The following is an 18,947-nucleotide window of genomic DNA, read 5'->3' as shown; positions in this document are numbered from 1 at the left end:
TCTTCTGGGGAACATGTTGTCCCTTATGTTCTGAGGAATGGAGTTCTATGTTGCCCTTCGAGGCATGATAAGATGATGAAAGTTGTTGTTCCAGCGGTTCTTGTACCTATGATCTTCAAGTATTATCATGAGACCCCATTAGGAGGGCATCTGGGTATCTTTAAAACTCGTGAGAAGATTCGTGAAATGTTCATCTGGAAAGGTAAGGACGGTGAAATCCGGGAACTTGTAAAAGCTTGTAAATCTTGTTTGCTCAGTAAACCCACCATGTCCACCAAGGTAGGCCTTTTGTCTTCGCATCAAGCGTCGCGCCCCATGGAACGTCTGTATATCGATTATGTAGGACCCTTCCCCCAGTCAAAGGGTAATGCTAACAAGTTCATCTTTGTGTGCGTAGATGGTTTTACCAGATTTTCTTGGTTATTTCCGACTAAGCTGGCTACCGCTCAGTCTACCATTACCTGCTTAAATTCTATTTTTGCTTCTTTTGGTCCGTCTCGATATATTGTATCTGATAATGCTAAGGCTTTTACATCTAATTTATTTCGTAAATTCTGTTTTGACTTATCAATCTCTCATGTAACTACTTCTGCTTATTACCCTCAACCATCTCTGGCTGAAAGGGTTAACCGTAATCTCAGGTCAGCACTTATTGCCTATCATCATGAAGATCATTCCAGGTGGGACACGTCCCTGCATTGGATAGCTTTTGCTTTGAATTCGGCGGTTCATGAATCTCACAAGTTTACTCCAGCTTCTTTGATGTTCAAGTTTGTTCCCAACTCGCCGCTCTCTAACCTCTGGTCTCTGAATGACATTCTACCCGAGACAATAGATCCGGATAACATTAAAGATCTTTGGAAGAAGGCTAAAGCCAATCTTAAAGTGTCTCATGAAAAGGTTAGGGAAAGGTATGATCGTGGACGGAGACCCACCCCTTTGAAGGTAGGTGACCAGGTTATGGTCAAAAATTTTGTTCCCGCGGGCAAGCTTGCCCCCAGATTTCATGGGCCATGCATCATTCTCGATTTTCTCACACCGGTTACATTGTTAGTAAGCAATCCAGCCACCGAGAGGATATTTAGGGTTCACCTGTCACAGGTGAAACCGGTGTAAATTTTCTGTCAATTTGCTTCATATAATTGATAGGAATATGATGGTTATATTTTTTTTTTGAGTTCCACGCTTAAGGCATTCTGCTCCTTCTATAATATTTTGTTTTATATGTAAGAATTTCTTGTAAACCTCCCCCGATCCGTTAAACTGCCATCCTGTTCTTGCCACGGCCATTACCACGCTCCCGTCTCCTGCTCCACCTTACACTGTGGCTTCATAAGATTAAATGCCATGGATATCTACACGCCGCTGGCCCCTCAACCTCTCCATAATGCCTGTGCCTTCAAAAAGACGATGGTCCAACACAATTCTGCCGCCTAGCTTTAATGTTTCAGTGCCCCCGCAGCCGCGCAGCGCCGTGCAGCAACTGGGGAGGGGGATGGGCCCCCTCCTCTCCAGCGAGGACGACATGTGCACGGCGAGCCGGAGCTCTCCTCCCGGCCAAGGCTGATGTGCGGCGCACGACCTGCTACTGGCCCGCAGCCTGTATATGTTCACCGCGGGCGCGGCGTGTTTCAACACTCTGCTCCCCTCATAGTGCGGGCGAGCGGTATCTCAGGGTACTTAAGGGGTCCGAGCGGCCTCCTTTTGGACGCAAGCTGCAACGGCCGGTCCGGCCATCCAACTTCATCAACATCAACTACATGGACAGTTACTATAAGAGATAACTACATTTGGGAATTCAACAGCAATATCTGATGGACATTGCAAATTTTTCCTTCACTTTTAAGTAGTAAAAGCTTATCTTCAGATATTCAACTTCTATAAACCTAAAGACTTCACTTCACCTCCGACAACAAAATTTTGGAACCGAATTAAGAAATTTCTCAAATACTGCTGCAAGTTATCTTAATATCAACATCAAAACTTGGAACTTATTTTCAAACAGAAGTTTATGTTCTTCTGTGTTACCCCGTGGAGGAACTTTTGGGGGGGAGGTCTGTACCGGGCGGTACACCTCCACACCGTTTATTTAAAAGTTGCGCCAGTTGAAACTCCTCTTCTGGAGGAAGTCTGAACTTTATCTACGGTCTTAATTTCCAAATTTCTCAGAAGATGTCACTACCTGGAAATTTTTGAGTTTGTGAACTGTGTCATTTTCGACGTACTTTTGTCTTGCTTGTATTAAGAAGTGTGAACTTTCTCTTCTAGAGGACACTACTGAAGATCAACAATAGTGCACCCTAGTGCGGAGTCAAAGAACTATTTTGTTGGAGAAAATTTAATTTCAGGAGTTTGTTCTTTGTTAAATTTCTTTCTGTCATTGTTTAAGTTGGCAATATTTACCCCTTTCTTCCCCTTGTTTTGAATGTATCCAATCACGAATTTTTTCAATTAATTTCTGACCAATCTGGTGTATCTTTCCCCAACTTGAATCTGTTGCGGGGTCCTACCCAATAAAATCTTTGTGGGAGGGTGTTTTCTTTCCCCTAACGCCTAGAAATTTCTGCGAGAGTATTTAAACTGCTGATTTTAGGGTCTCCGGGCCACTTCTGTTCCATCTTTCAGTGTATTAAGTACATAGCAGGAGGCGGGAAGCGCCTCTTTCCTCGGCAGCGGTCAACAATAAGGTAATGGCCGATTAATAAATTCTTTCTTTGCTAGCTCAGCAGTTTAACTTTCGGGGCGGGTTCTAAGCGTTCCCCTATGTAACCTTTTCCTAAAATGTAACTTCTCTTTTCTTCTATTCTCTTGTAAAGCGACATACTGGGATAGAGAGTGCTAACCCTCTCGAGCTCCCACTCACATTGTCTTGAGGTGAACTTATTTTCTCAATCAATTCTTCCGTAATGTAATGTAAATATTTCTTTTTTAAGTCACCTCTGTAGTATGGGATTAGCCGTTGCATCAGTGGCCTAAGAGCCAAAATAGGTCTTAAAGACAAAGTGTATTAGGAGTGCAAGTTCGCCTCCTCTCAAATTGTTACCTTAGAGGTCATTTAATTAACCCTTTTTTTATTTCCTAGACCTCAGTAGATTGGGTATTTTACCCCTGTGTTTAGGTCCGTTGAGGACAACTTGAAGGTTGAGTTTGGTGTGGCCTGGGAGAAGGCTTAAATTTGAGAGCGTGTGGCTCTTTTAAAAATCAATTGTGGTATGCCTCGTGGAGGCTTATCGGTGTAATTTGGAGCAAGGGCTCCGAGGTATGAATGGGGTTTTCTGCCCCTCTGTTGAAACTTGTGTTTTGGAGGTAAAACTGGGCTGATTGCCCAAGCATTGTGTTTTCGGGGCTCGAAGCCCAAATTATGTGAATATTGTGACTCCCCTTTGATTTGCTACTTTGTACTTGCCATACTTGTTATTTCTTTGTTTTTAAAAAGAAAATATAACCTTGTTAAATTTTACATTAACTTTGATTCCGTAGTTTGAGACTCATTCACGCCCGCACCTTCTTTCACCTCTACCTACCACCAAAACTCGGTAACAATTATTATTATTATTATTATTATTATTATTATTATTATTATTATTATTATTATTATTATTATTATTATTATTGAGGAAAGCAACGGCAAACGACATCACTCCTTATTTCCCTAGTATGCCTCTTAAGTGATGTATTATTATTATTATTATTATTATTATTATTATTATTATTATTATTATTATTATTATTATTATTATTAAAAAAGAATATGTTAGACCTACGACATAGGGTTTACATGCATACATTGTACCTGGTGGCCCCAGAATCGAATCCCGGTCAGCGCAGGGGTTTTGATTCTGAAGTGAGAACTTAAACTATGCTCACTCAGCCTCGTGAGGCTAACTGATATGAGAAGTAGCGGAACGGTCGTAGAAACAAAGCAACATGGTCGAGCGCGTCGTTTCTTTAATTACGTAGCTCTCCGGTATCCACAAGCGATCTGATTGGGCAGCAGTCGTATTGGTAGGAGAAAGGCATTAATTGCCTATTTGTACCGCGGATAAAATTAAGACGTTGATTTTAAGTCGATGATTTGGAACTGAAATGGCGTATGACTTTTAGTGCCGGGAGTGTTCGAGGACAAGTTCGGCTTGCCAGGTGCAAGTCTTTTAAATTGACGCCCGTAGGCGACCCGTGCTTCGTTATGAGGATGAAATGACTATGGAGACGACAAATACAGCCAGCCCCCGTGCCAGCGGAACTAACCAATTATGGTTAAAATTCCCCGCCTTGCCGGGAATCGAACCCGGGACCCCTGTGACCAAAGGCCAGCACGCTAACCTTTTAGCCATGGAGCCGGACGATGATTTGGAGAAAACGATGGATAGAGTTGAATCTACAAACCAAGAGCTCTGAGCGACAGTAAATAGCGAGTTTTGAACTCGTGTCATTCTATTTGAAATAAGACGAAGAGTGAATTGAAGTAAGAAAGGAAAATCAATCATTTAATCAATTGAACTAGGTACTATTATCTTGTGAGCTCAACGAAAGGAGGAGCGGCCTTCGTGAAGGAAATTTAATTGTTTCTCCCACTGATTCCATTATCAACCGGCTGACATGAAACTCAGAGTGAAGGGAAGATTGTGATTGCCTCGACCACACATAAGATACTGTGTTGTCTTGAAGACAGAGAGGAGACGGGGCGGAGCTAGCCTAGCGTGTCTTCATTGTTCTCTAAATTATCGCAAATTGAACGCTTAACTCGCTTTTTCGACAACTCCCACAGGCGTCGTAGTACTTTACGTCTCCGGTTACTAACTGCTTTCTGCCATTACTTCATTAATACGTTAATTGGATTATGTAACTCTAGGAGACTTGGCTTCCCACTGGCTCGCAAGAAACATGCTCAGGAAGAGCGGGAATGGAAGGAAGTAAGAAGGACGTAAAACGGGAAGGAAGGATTGAAGGAAGGGAGGTAGGATGGAAGGAAGGAAAGAGTAAAGTAGAGTTGGAAGGGGGAACGTAGAAAAGAAAATAGGAAGAAAAGAAGGGGGAGGGAAAGGACGTAAAGAAGGACGGAAGGGAGGACAACATCAATGAAAGAGGGAAAGTAGAAATGAAGGGAGGAAAGTAGAAGGAAGATAGAGAGCGAAGAAGCTACGAAAGAAGAAATATAGGATGAAAGAAAAGGAGGAAGGAAGGATGGAGTAGAATGAAGAAGCGATAAGAAGGAGGGTAAAGAACTGAGGAATAAATGAAGGAATATGATATAGGCCTAGTACGAGGGTGAAATGAGTGTAAATAAAATGAAATAAAGGAATGAAGTCGAATAATAATAATAATAATAATAATAATAATAATAATAATAATAATAATAATAATAATAATAATAATATGTTATTATTTTACGTCCTACAACTTTCACGGTTTACAAAAGTGTTGAATCACCGCAAATATTTTCCCGTTCTTCCGGCAAATCTTTCGACACAAGGCTAGCACATTTGTGTACCACGAATTATCACTGCACAGGACGAACTTTCTCTTCCTTCTTTTTGTCTTTCTTTCTTTCTTTCTTTCTTCTTTTCTTTCTTTTTTGTTCCTTTCTTTCTTCCTTTCTTCCTTTTTCCTGCTTCCTTCTTTTTCCTCTTTCATTCATTCACTTAGTCTACCTTCTCTCTCCTTCACAACTCAGTTTAACTCATTACTTCTTTTGCCGGGCTGAGTAGTTCAGATCATTGAGACGCTGGCCTTCTGAGCCCAACTTGGCAGGTTTGATTCTGGCTCAGTCCGGTGGTATTTGAAGGTGTTCAAATAAGTAAGCTTCGTGTCGGCAGATTTACAGGCACGAAAAAGAGCTCCTATGGGCCAAATTCTAGCACCTCAGCTTGTCCGAAAACCATAAAATATGTAGCTACTGGAACGTAAAAACAAATAATATTATTCATTCTTGCTTTTATTCCTTCTCTATTCCTATATCCTTTTATTTCTCTACTTCTCCTTTTATTTATTTATTTATTTATTTATTTATTTATTTATTTATAGCACTCTGTGCTTAAAGGTGTCTTTTATTTCGGCACTTCTTAAATTATATAATAATTGTGTTTAACATCTATAGTTAAGAGGCCGACATCAGTATCATGGATGACTTCTAATAAATAAAATAAAATGTCTAATCTCTGAAACTCGTCGATTGGGAAACACAACTGTTGACATAAGAACGCTGTATATTACTAGATTGCCTAGATTTGCTGAGCGGAACGAAGATAATGAGAGTCGTAACGAGAGTCAACATCATGTGAGATATTTTTACCGAACCACTTACTCAAGCGTCCGTGACCTTAGTCAGTGACTCACTTGCTCTCATCTTGGTAGTTAGACTTTTAGCGTAATTAAGTTTTAGTTCATTTGCCAGCTGTCTTCTCTCATTCCTCTTGCAACTCCGCTTAGTTCTTGTTATATGAGTTCCAACTCTGATTCATAGCAATGCGGTCAGAGACAAGCAAAGGTTCAGTTTAGCGAAAGGTTCATACTCCCTTTCTGAACATGATTCATAAGTGGATACCTCTATTCTTTGTATTAATGACCAGCTACACAGGTTCGGTTTTGTAGAATTCAAACCCTTATGATTTCATTTATTGTGGCTCAGTACGCCATGAAGATCATGTACAGTGGAGATGAATGCTTTTTAATATCTTTATTCATGATATAATTTGTGTTTGTGGTTTCCAGAAACTATCTGTGTTTTCGTTTTATAATATAATAATATGCCTTTGCTGGCAATATGTAGTGTTTACAGTGCACCGTGTCTTCTGGTATGAGCTAGAATATGAATTTGTTACTTTCATTGACCTGTCTCCGTCTCATCCTTGGCTTTGACAATATGAAAGTGACTGAGGTATGAGTGGAGCCAGTAATACCATTCCTTATGCAGCCGGTCCCTGTTATGAATGGTGTGAAAATATCGCTCATAGGATCGGTTGGTGCATGCATTTCAGTGGGCTTGATAGACTGATATGTAATAGCAAATTTCTAGCACGGCAAGGAAAGCAACGGGAAACTATCTCACTTTTCATTTCCCTAGTACGCCTCTTCAGTGACACCTAGGCTATTATGACAGCTTTTGACGGAGCTGTGGAGGATCAAACCAGCCCTCGGGCTGAATACCCAACATACAACGTACATGACGATAGTGTCAAGTGTTTTTTCCGTAATCTACGATCCATTTTTGTTGTTTTTACGGTTATACTGGCTTAACTTTATTGCCCTAAGTTCTTCCATATTGGATTCTATATAATGGGTCCATAGATTAATCTGATAAGAGTTATTTCTTGTTTTTTTAAATTTTGCCCAAACTGTCAACATCTTGAATTTTCTCGAATGATACCATGCAAATTATATAAATAAAGTTGTAAGGGGCCCGCTGTCTGTATTTTCGTTTGTTTTTCCATTTCTTCAGATTTTTATCTGTTTTAGGTCAACTCAAAACCGAATCGGTGGTTTTTATTTTTCGTGTCTGTCTGTTTGTCTGTTTGTTCCACCATCACGGCGAAACGGCTGGATAGATCTCAACCAAACTTCACATTTAGATTATACTCATCCCGTGGACAGTTTTGATATACATATCATTTTAAAATCTTTGAATAGATGGGGTTTTATAGGAAAACCAGAACGGTTTTCCTCCATTTCCTCTTATACTATTGATTTTCTGTAATATATGTGGACCTTATGTGAAACGCATCTTCATTATAAACAACTTTCGTTATGTTCATAATTTACCTTACTCTTCAAATGACGGAGAAATTTACTATTTTCTGCGGGTATCATGTTCTGCATTGAGTGACCGACAGACTGACAAACGTACAGGTTACCATGGCAACGTCTCTGACTGCATGCCAGCAGGGAAGTAACGTATTGCCATTTTCCTCATAATTCTTGTAAATTCGTGGTTGTTCCTCGAATAGAAAGCAAGAGAGGGGTCAATCGGCCATTCTGCGGGATATTGGCGGAATACCGTTGGAGGTTATAACCGTCCTCGAATAGCTTAAGTAATAACACCATTAGTCATCATCTTATCTGTTTACCTAAGAATCCCTGCGCCTAATTTTCTCCTCTGTTACCGCTTTCTTATATCCATAACTCATACCAGCATAATTTATTGAGGGGCATTTGATTTTCCCATACATTCACTTGGAATTTACATAACTTATTTGTACTGAACCCATGACCTTTGTGCCCTAAGAACATTATGCATAATGTAACAATTAAACTAAAAGTTGGATTCTTGATAGCATGGATTTGACACGTGACGAGGGGGTGATTACCTTCGGTCCCACGCTCTGGGGTACGTGATGTCAACCACACGTGTCGACGGCGGAAGAATCTCAAGTCATTTTTATGAACTATTTCAAAGCGCGTGTACATGGCGTGACCACGCCAAGTCCAAAAAATATAGTGCCTATCAAAGGAGGTCAATCATCTCACAAATCGAACCCGTAAATATTTTAAATGTCCGTGAACACTACCGCCAGAAATGTAGCAAGCATGTAGTCACTTTCAAAACTCTTGAAATTGCAGTTTAGGTAAGTAAGAAAATTTATAGAAATTTTCTTGGCGGCAAAGGGAGAGATCCGAAGAGAGGGGGTAACTGCTATAAATATGAAGGGACGCCATGACGAAGGCTCCCTTCTCCGGCATTTGTGATACAAAGCGGACGAAAAATTGTTGAGCTGCTCTGCGAAATCAAACCAACGAAAGTAGACTGAGTTCAACTGCAGATTTTAGCCATTGCGGCTAAGTCTTGACTCCATGAGGAGATAGTTTTCTTGAGTGAAATAATTGTACCAGATAGGACGGTCAAAGTACTGAATAAATTCTAATGTGATTAAGTAATTCGTGTGCGTAAATAACTATAGTCCATCGTGTGCACTCAACAAACAAGTGAAGGGTATTTTCTTTTTTTTATGCTTTATTCCAGGAAACCTGAAGAAAATTAATAATGAACTGTGAAGCCATGAATGTAAAAATGGCTAAATAAAATACCAGGGTCACAGGTGAGCCCTATGACGAATACTGGCGTGACATGAGGTAGGTGACTTTCCATCTTACTACCTCTTATATCTTGTCTCGTGATTTCTTGTATTTGAATGGGGATATACGACGCAGTGGTCACCCCCACTAAGTTTTGTAAATGTGAGAGTACGACTAAAAGAGTCATTTGTTTTATTTTCCACTTGGATAAAATTTTGAAGTCTTGCGAGGGCCGTATAATGTTGTAAAAAGTTATTGAATAGGGTTCCGAAGTGATATCACGTCCAATGTAGATCGTCATCCGTGTGAGTGTACTGCCTATATTTTGTGATGTCAAATTAAGATGTTCATTCGACGTAAAATTCTTCTGTCTGCAATTTGACGTTAATAATAATAATCCATGGTCACTCATTTTCAATCGAGTGGAAGCGCGCTGTTGGGTGAGAGCCTAGGGTGATGAATTTGGTCACGGAGAGAAACGTTTTTCTATACCCATTTTAAACTGTGTCTGACTGACAATAAAAGATCTAGTAGAATGTTTCAGTCATTTCTCGTAAAAATCAAGTTATTAAATACGATATCATTTATGCGAAGTTATTCATGATTAATGCATTGTGCGATATTAGACGTCGGGATTTCTAGTAAGGATTTTATTCCAGTTCTTTGTCGATGATAATTGTGGAGCTGGGAAACAGAGGTTAGTTTGTTGATATGAGATTTGTGAATCAGGTTGGACCTGTCATTGAAGCCGGGACCCGGAAGCCCGAGGAATGTTTTATATGAGTTGAGATGAGATGTGCGAATCAGGTTAGAGTCTGTCATTTCAAGCCGGGACATGATAGCCCGAGGAATATTTCATAATGTTGAGAATGGAAAGAAATTCATAGAAATCCATAGCGGTAATAATTGGCGACGCGTATAATTAGTGTGGGCATCTTGAAGCATAATCTGTGCATTTTGTTGGTTAGAATATCGTATTTGTTTAATTATGTCGGCAGAGTTTAAAAGGTGAGCATTTTGAGAAGCCAGTCAACTGGAACAACCAGGTGTTTTATATAACTGCCAAGCGAACCGGGGGTGAGAGGCCTCGGCTGAGCGGGGATGTAACGGGAAAAGAGTGGAGTTGAGATTGTACTGTAATTCTCGGCCAGGGGAAACGTTAAAATGCTGGATTTAGTTGAAATTCATAGCCGGTAATGACCTAAGTATTGTGAAATACTGTAATTGGGGATGTAATGAACATTTGAAATCACGAACTTTGAGTATAAGGAACAGAGTAACCCAATTTCAGGGTTGTCCAAAATATAGAGCGATGGTCGTGATGATCGGTTTGTCTGTGAGGGTGTGCAAAATTCATAATGGTAATGACGAGGTATGACATCGTAATTATATGACGAGTTGTTTGGTTTGTACGTGGATTATTAGGATATCCAAGTGTTAATAACGGTTAGGACTAGATTAGATTTTTAAGCGTGATATCACGAGACAGGATATATATAGCTGGACATGAATTATGTAAAATTCTTTTCCAGCCAGATAAACATCGCAATATTGAACTCACATCACAGCTGCGTAGAAATTTGTGAAGAAACCAGAGTCCGCGGAGATAAAATTTGTTGTTCGTTAATATTTCGTTAAATCATTTAAATTTATTTAATTATTAAATTCAGTGAAACCGCATTTGAAATAACTTTAATCTAGCGAATAACTTGGAGATGCATTCTGGAAATTTTAGTTTGTTTTCTGGGGAATATTAACATGTAAAGTAACGATTAAGGGGACATATCCGAAGGAAATGGATTTTTACTGCCACAAAGTTTGTGAGCATTGCTATTGTTGTAATTATTGATCTTTGATTGATTGAGCAGTGAATGTGCTGGGGATAGTGAAGTGGAACTTTGGTCATCAACCGATGTAACTTAATTGTGTTTAGCCTTCAGCCTAGAAACTTGGATGGTCAGGGGGTCATCAACCTCAGTGACTTAGATTAGGGCCATATGCCATCGTAGCATCATTTCCTTGCGGTCATCATCCACAATGACTTCAAAGTAACTTAGAAGATTAGATGTCGATCCATGACATAGACGCAGGTCACATCGATTCAATTAAGGGTCCATGCCGTAGAACCACTGTGTGGCACACACCGATTGGACGGCCTTAATTATACTCAGAGTCCAGAGTTCGTGTTACGAGTGCTGGACCATAACGAATCACTATGATGGTACATGTGGTCTCACATGGAAGCCGAATTTAAGGATTTCCAGACTTTCCTTTCTTAACTGATTAATAATTGAGACAATGGTTTCTAGTAAGAATGCCCATCAGGCAGTTACGTTAAAGTCTCACACCAGTGTTCTGACGTTTATGTAAAAATGATTGTGGTGTCCAGTGGACACAATTGACTTCTATGATACCATTGACATGCTTCAGAATTTTCCTGAATAAATAGGAATCTTTTAAACAGACCTTTCATTCCAGTAGATAGATTAGAATTAATGAACCCTACCTTTACCTCAGCAAGTGACGAAGAACCCGAAACGACCCAAGAGACAGATCTCATGAACTTTGCTGATAGGTAAGGAAGGTAGGTATCCCTCAATATGGACCTAAAGGGTTCAGTACTCATCCCACTGTCCTCAGTTATAATTCTATTTTCTATTAATTTCAACTTTCTCAACTGTATTACTTTCTTCCTTAATCACTCCGTATGTATGCGAGGGTTAATCCCGAAACCTGGGCGATCTTTTCTTTGAGGAAATACAACTTCCAGGCTATGCAAATGAATAACTTTTGGCCCCGGAAAATATCGGAATATGAGTGCTATTTTAACGACGGTGCAGACCTTCCTTTCGGAATAATTGGTGACTAAACCGTAAGTCGTATCACAAAGGATCCCGTTTCAATTTGGGGATATCTACAACTTTGGGAGTATGACATTTTGTCGTATCTCTATCCCTTATTCGTTAAATTGTAGACCTACTGCATTTCTCGAGTTGAAGTTAATTTTGTACTTTCTACAGTTGTATGTTATCGTTTGGCACACTTATAGGACAGATGCAATCATGACATAGGGCACGCACATTGACATGACCAGTGGCCATATATTCGCAAAATTTTTTGATTCCTGGATCACATGAGTATCCAAAAGATAAAGTAGTATGTGAAAACTGTACCAAATTTCACCCCATTCAATGACTAACTGAATCTAACCTATAAATATAGAGATACGAGAAAATGTCGTAGGACCAACCATGTAGAACACTGAATGAGTCGTCCGATGGTGAAGTCCGTTTATAGGTGCAATTTAATATAGTCTTAGTCACTGCCTTTACAATAATTTACGGAGAAATCCGTATAAAATGTAGAATACCGTAGCGAAGCACGGGTACATTTGCTAGTCACTATATAGATTTTCACTCTACTAGTTCTTTGCAGTGTTCTACTTACGTGAGCCATTTGTCGAATGGCAATCTCTTGCCTATCGGCGTTGTCATTGCTGCATGTCCGTAGGTATAACTTTAAATTGCCCTACACGTGACCCCTGGGAGGAGGCAAGATAGCAACTACATTAGCTGCTTAGCCTAAATCTTTGCTTTATGGATATCCCAGCAATCAGAGTATACTTCATTATGAGAAAAATTACTATACCCGTAATATTTAAAGAAGCATTCTGACAGATAGGGGTGGAGGGAGAAGCATTGCACGTGTCATTGCACGGTGTTGCCACTTTCCTGCATTCCTCCTTCCTCTAGCTTCCGGCTCACTTGTTCATTCGTTGAGATCGCTATAAAGTGATAGGTTTGGCAACTCCAAGCAACTCGACCCGGCCAGCAGGCTTATCTCCATGGCAACCGCATTGGGCACGCCCTCGTTTCCATGGCAACCATACCCGCTACTCCCTTCTTCCCACCCAGGCAGGCAGTAAACGGACCTCCCTCTAAGAAGTATCAGAATTTATCCTTCAATATTTCGACCATAGAACTAGAAATGGCTCTTTTCAGAACTCCACTGAAAATCTAGATCTCACTTTCAATATCCTACAACTAAACATTGAAGGGGTATATTTAAACCTACTACTTTGTTGTGTTACGGGGATTCCGTTGCTCACAGAAGGACAAGGAATTAACCACAGCATAACTTAACACAACAAATTTTGAAATTTTATTTTTTCCTTTTCTAAAATTTAAAATTGATGAATAGAAAATCTGGATGAATAACAACCATATTATCAGCTCGTCACCTCCAACAATAACAATGACTTTAATCCAAAAATCAGGTACAAAACTTGAGAGAATTACAAAAGCTAATTTACACAGTTACAAAATTTGCAAGAACACTATTTGCTCCTATCCTTTACACTTACAGCGGAGTCTGCGCTCCAGCTATATCATAGTTCAGCCTCGTGGAGGCATCAGTTTCTAATAGTGCACTTACAATCTATAGGTTGTTCTTAATTAAAGTATTTCCAAAAGGTAGCCCCCAGGTGCTCTATTGCTCAACAGTTTATAACTTTCTGCCCCTCAAGGGAACTTCACACCAGACTCAATTCCGCAATAGATTTACAGAGGCATTTTTGCCCATACTGCGTCGGCCTCTCACCGCTGGATACCGTGGTTCAAATCCCGGTCACTCCATGTGAGATTTGTGCTCGACAAAGCGGAGGCGGGACAGGTTTTTCTCCGGGTACTCCGATTTTCCCTGTCATCTTTCATTCCAGCAACACTCTCCATTCTCATTTCATAGCATCTACCATTCATTAATAAATCACTTTGCGAGTGGCGACCCCATCGTACTAACAGCCTATACCTGCTTCATTCATTACATCCCTGACCCGGCCAATGACTGGAAAACAGGTTGTAGGTTTTCATTTTCATTTTCATTTTGCCCATACTAAATGGCCTTCATGACAGAAAAAAAAAACGTTGGTTGTATCCGGCCATAAACAAAATGCAAGGAGGTGAAACACCTGCACTACCTCTAGAAATTCTAAAAATCTAAGAGGGCGCATGGCCCAATGATACAGAAGCTAAGCCTATTTTACACCGGGGTGGCTAAATGAGAAACATTAAATACCAAATAGGTGTTAAGAATTCTAGATGTTTTCAAACTTTAGCCACCTCATGCCGAGTTGAATGGGAATCAACAGAGGGTAATCACTGCTTGTTCCCTTACATTACATGATTTTCAGTAGGGAATAAAACAAATTCCTCAGACTTGCCAAAAATTCTAAATTTAAACCACCAACTTCAGAAATTTACATGAAAAGAAAGAGGTTGAGACATTCCCCTCAAGCTATCCGCAGGAGCTATCACATGTTTAAGAAAATTCTGCCATTACTTTGCATTGCTGGGCATTCTGAACGTCACCCGCGGCACCTGCCTCCCTTAGGACACACCGCACTCAGTTAACTGGAGCAAGACGACAATACTGTCCTAAAGCGCCTAGCTTTTATAGTATTTTTGAGGAGAAGCTTCAAGAAGTCTTTACTGATAGGCTGGATTCCTGTACACACACATTTTAGAAAAAGAAAAAAGAAAATTTCAAAATTTGTTGTGTTAAGTTATGCTGGCTAGAGAAAATATTTACAAATTTCTGATAAGTTGATTACAATTGAAGAAGGAACCAGCCGAACAGTAGACAACTTTGATACATAAAGAAAACAATCCTAAGAACCAGGCTGAAAAACCTTCCAATTACAAATTTCTTTATGGAATAATTGTAGGTTACCCCGCAAGATGGAACAATTAAAGCAATGGTAGAGACATCTAAGAGTTGAAAACCAAAATATCTAGTAATACATCAGTTCAAGTTAGATTACATAGATGACCTCATAGAAGGCGCGCAGTTTAACTGACTGGAGAAGGTGTACCCCCGGCACATGTTGTATTATCGTAACTGTGACGAAATAAATAAAATAATTAGCAGAGTTGAATGGCAGCAGAAATGACAGACCGCGGGGCAACTAACAATACCCAACAGTAATGTGTTATTGCTGATTAGTTTAACGGGCTGCCCAACAAGATGGCCTACAGATTTTACAGTCTAATTGGTTAGAAACCATGAGTGTCAGTGTCGACCCTTAATAGGGAAAACGTTTTTAAAAACTTTCCATTCAGTAGAACACAATTCATAATATGAAAAAAAAAATTGACATAAATATGCCTTATGGCTGGGGATAATCTGAAAATTTACGTCACGAAATTAGCGACACAAAATGTGTTACGCAATGTTACCAAGCAACAGTGCAGGCTGTGATGTGAAGTATTGATGGATGGCCATAATTGAGAGATATATAGAAAACTCTTTCATCATAGAGGCCTCACTTCAACATACGCTAGACAACTGATTATTTCATTCATGACAGTTTCATAGGTCCTGAGTCAGTTTCTCCCGTTCGATGTCCCCCTGTGTGGGGGCGGTAGAATAACACCCACGGCATACACTGCCTGTAGTAAGAGGCTACTAAAAGGGGCCCCATGGGTTCTGAGCTTTGGAGCGTGGGTTGACGACCACGGGGCACTTAGCTAAGCCCTAGCATCGCTTCCACATACTTCTGCCAGGCTCTTTTTTTTTACGGGGGTCCCCCGTAGCCCGCTCCACCGCCGTGACCATCGACTCAATCTACATGGCCTCCGACATGCTATTAATTTATAAGTAGAAAGAGATAGCTGGGTAGAGTGGGAAGTGATACAAGGAGTATCTGCCTGTTTCCATGTCAGACACGTTACCAGGCTAGATTGTGCCAGGCTCCTCACTTACATCTATTATATCCGACTTCTCTTCGTCAACTCTTGTTATTTTCCGACCCCGACGCTATTAGGTTTGCGAAGGCTAGGGAGTCTTTCACTTTCACGCCCTTCGTGGCCCTCGTCTTCCTTTGGCAGATGTCTTTATTTTTTGTAGTGTCGGATTCCTTACATTTTTCCCTCTGATTAGTGTTATATAGAGGATGGTTGCCTAGTTGTACTTCCTCTTAAAACAATAATCACCATCACCACTCTCCCGTTCGATGCACTGAATTCTACACTTGTTGACTCCAAATTCCATACAGATGTCTCTCGAAAAGGATTCGTTAGGCGCAAATAAATTAATCGTAATCAATCTGAGTTTCATTTATTGAAGGACATTTATATGATCAGTTGATTTTCCCAAAGGGAAGTTTAACAGCAATGTTTAAACAGTTTTCATGAAAACGAAATTTTTAGAATACATTCTTATAATAATCCAACGGGACAAACATGTAAACAAAAAAATCTGACTCTGAGGAACTTTCACTTGCCCAATGTATCAAGAGATTAAGCTTTAACGTTATTGTTTTATTAATATAGCATAACTATTGACGGTGTCAAAAGTTAAGTTGTCCGCCTCTGTGGTGTAGTGGTTAGCTGCCAATCCCGGAGGTCCGGGTTCGATTCCCGGCTCTGCCACGAAATTTGAAAGAAAGTGATACGTGAGCTGGAACGGGGTCCACTCAGCCTCAGGATGTCAACTGAGTAGAAGGGGGTTCGATTTCCACCTTAGTCACTCTCGGAGTGGTTTCCCATTTTTCCTTCAGGCAAATGACGGGATGGTACCTCACTCAAGGCCACAGCCGTTTCCTTCCCTCTTCCTTGTCTATCCCTTCCTATCTTCCCATCCTCCCATAAGGCCCTGTTCAGCATAGCAGGTGAGATACTGGTCCTCCTTCCCACGTGTATCCTCCAACCCAAAGTCTCACGCTCCAGGACACTGCCCTTGAGGCGGTAGACGTGGAATCCCTCGCTGAGTCCAAGGGAAAAACCAACCCAGGAAGGTAAACGGGTTAAGAAAGACAGAAAGAAAGAAAGAAAGAAAGAAAGAAAGAAAGAAAAAGAAAAATTTAGTATCATTTAATATTATCGACTGCAAATGTTAAAAGCATCCAAGCTCTTTAGGTCTTTCAATCGTGAAATTATCAGCATTTCGTTCCACTGTGGTAGTGGGATACTTAGTTGGACTGTCACACCTTTCCAAGACGGTGGAGGCTAGTGCACGAGGGGAAGTATATACATTTGCAATCGACGATACTGAATCGGCCGGAACTCGAAAGCATTAAGCCAAAATAGCACACATTTTAAACATTCAGTATTCCGTCAAATTGAACCAAGGGCTTCGAACGGCATTAGAAAGAATTAAGTCAGTCTTCGCTTTATGCTAGGAAACACTGCTCCGTGTAGCACGATCGGAAGAGGAGGGCATTAACTCAATGACTTGCTCCTTTCAGCGCTGTATTCCTTACTTCATGTTGGCCTTAGAAGCCATAAATTTTTTAGATGTTTACAAGAAATGAAGAGCCTCCGTGGCTCAGGTGGCAGCGCGCCGGCCTCTCACCGCTGGGTTCCGTGGTTCAAATCCCGGTCACTCCATGCGAGATTTGTGCTGGACAAAGCGGAGGTGGGGCAGGTTTTTCTCCGGGTACTCCGGTTTTCCCTGTCATAATTCATTCCAGCAATACTCTTCAATATCATGTAATTCCATCTGGCATTCATTAATCATTGCCCCAGAGGAATGTTCAGGTGGTTACCGAGGTATCTTTTTGATGCTTTTCTCTGCTGTATTGGATTTCGTATGCTGAATACCTCAAAATGTGTTGTTTGATGCCTTCACTCAAATTTTCATGTGTTTTATTTGCTGGAGTGTGAAGACCTGGTATTTCATGACTCACCATTTCGACTTCTGATGATTGCTTCAGAGAATTTCGAACAAATATTTCAGACTATTAACAGAGTTTTCAGAAAGAATTGCTTACAAAGAATTGTTTTTGTGGAGAGCAATAATTCACTGTTTGAACAATACTGTGTTCAGAGCACAATGCTATCTGACAATGGACTTAATTCCACCACACTGTTGCATAATGAGAGCCAAATGGAAATAACTCTCACCAATGTGGAGCTAAAGGCTTCCTTGTACTGAAATTTTAGGACTAAACAGAATCAAGTTACATATGTTACCATTGACTCTATGACGAAGTGGAGTTACTACTTTGTGATTTTAGGAAACTTCTTTATTAAAGTTCTTTGGATTTACTGCCCACTGCTTCTAATAGACCACAGTTAGTCGTGACAGAATCTATATATATAAAATAACTTGTCCTGACTGACTGACTGATTCATCATCGCCAAGCCAAAACTACTGGACATAAAGAAATCAAATTTTGGGGATATATTCATATTAAGATGTAGGTGCTCGCTAAGAGAGGATTTTTTGATATTCCATCGCTAAGGGGGTGAAAAGGGGGGTGAAATTTTAAAAAGAGTGTATCTATATCTCAAAACTTTAAAAGTTTACAGATGTAAAAATTGGTATTTGGAATCTTCTTTTAAAATAAGGATACACGTATTTTTTTGTTTTCTGAAAACCCCAATAGGAGCGGTGAAAAAGGGTGAAAATGGGGAAAAATGGGTTGAATGCCTTCAATCAGGATACCGGTACTTATATCTCAGAAACTGAAGATATTACAGACCTGAAAATTGGTACTTTTGATCTCTTTTAAAAATAAAGAAACACGTATTTTTTTGTTTTTGGAAAATCCAATTAATGGGAGGGTGAGAAGGGGGTGAATTTTTAAAATGAGTGAATCTCTATCTCCAAACTTTTAAAGTTTGCAGATGTAAAAACTGGTATTTAGAATCTTCATTAAAAATAAAGAAACACGTATTTTTTTGTTTTCGGAAAATCGCAATAGGAGGAGTGAAAAGGGGTGGAAAATGGGTTGAATGCCTTTAATGAGGTTACTTATATCTCAGAAACTGAAGATATTACAGACCTGAAAATCGGTGTTTGGGATCTCCTTTAAAAATAAAGAAACACGTATTTTTTGTTTCTGGAAAATCCAATTAAGGCAGGGGGTGAAAAGGGGGTAATATTTTAAAATGAGTGTATCTATATCTCAAAACTTTTAAAGGTTATAGATGTGAAAA

General features: G+C 40.0%; 1 protein-coding gene across 1 annotated transcript in view; it reads right to left on the bottom strand.

The window, feature by feature from the left end:
* Positions 1–443: 443 nt before the first annotated feature.
* The window catches only part of LOC136874067 (trigger factor), a 232,565-nt gene continuing 214,061 nt past the window's right edge, over positions 444–18,947 (bottom strand). The window contains exon 3 of the transcript XR_011018290.1: positions 444–454. The gene's annotated coding sequence lies outside the window, so the exon portion shown is untranslated. The remainder of the gene's footprint in view (positions 455–18,947) is intronic.

This window comes from Anabrus simplex, chromosome 1 (genome assembly GCF_040414725.1).
Source record: "Anabrus simplex isolate iqAnaSimp1 chromosome 1, ASM4041472v1, whole genome shotgun sequence".
Lineage (NCBI taxonomy): Eukaryota > Metazoa > Arthropoda > Insecta > Orthoptera > Tettigoniidae > Anabrus > Anabrus simplex.
Note: the sequence above shows the minus strand (reverse complement) of the source record. Positions and strands in the feature narration are given on the sequence as shown.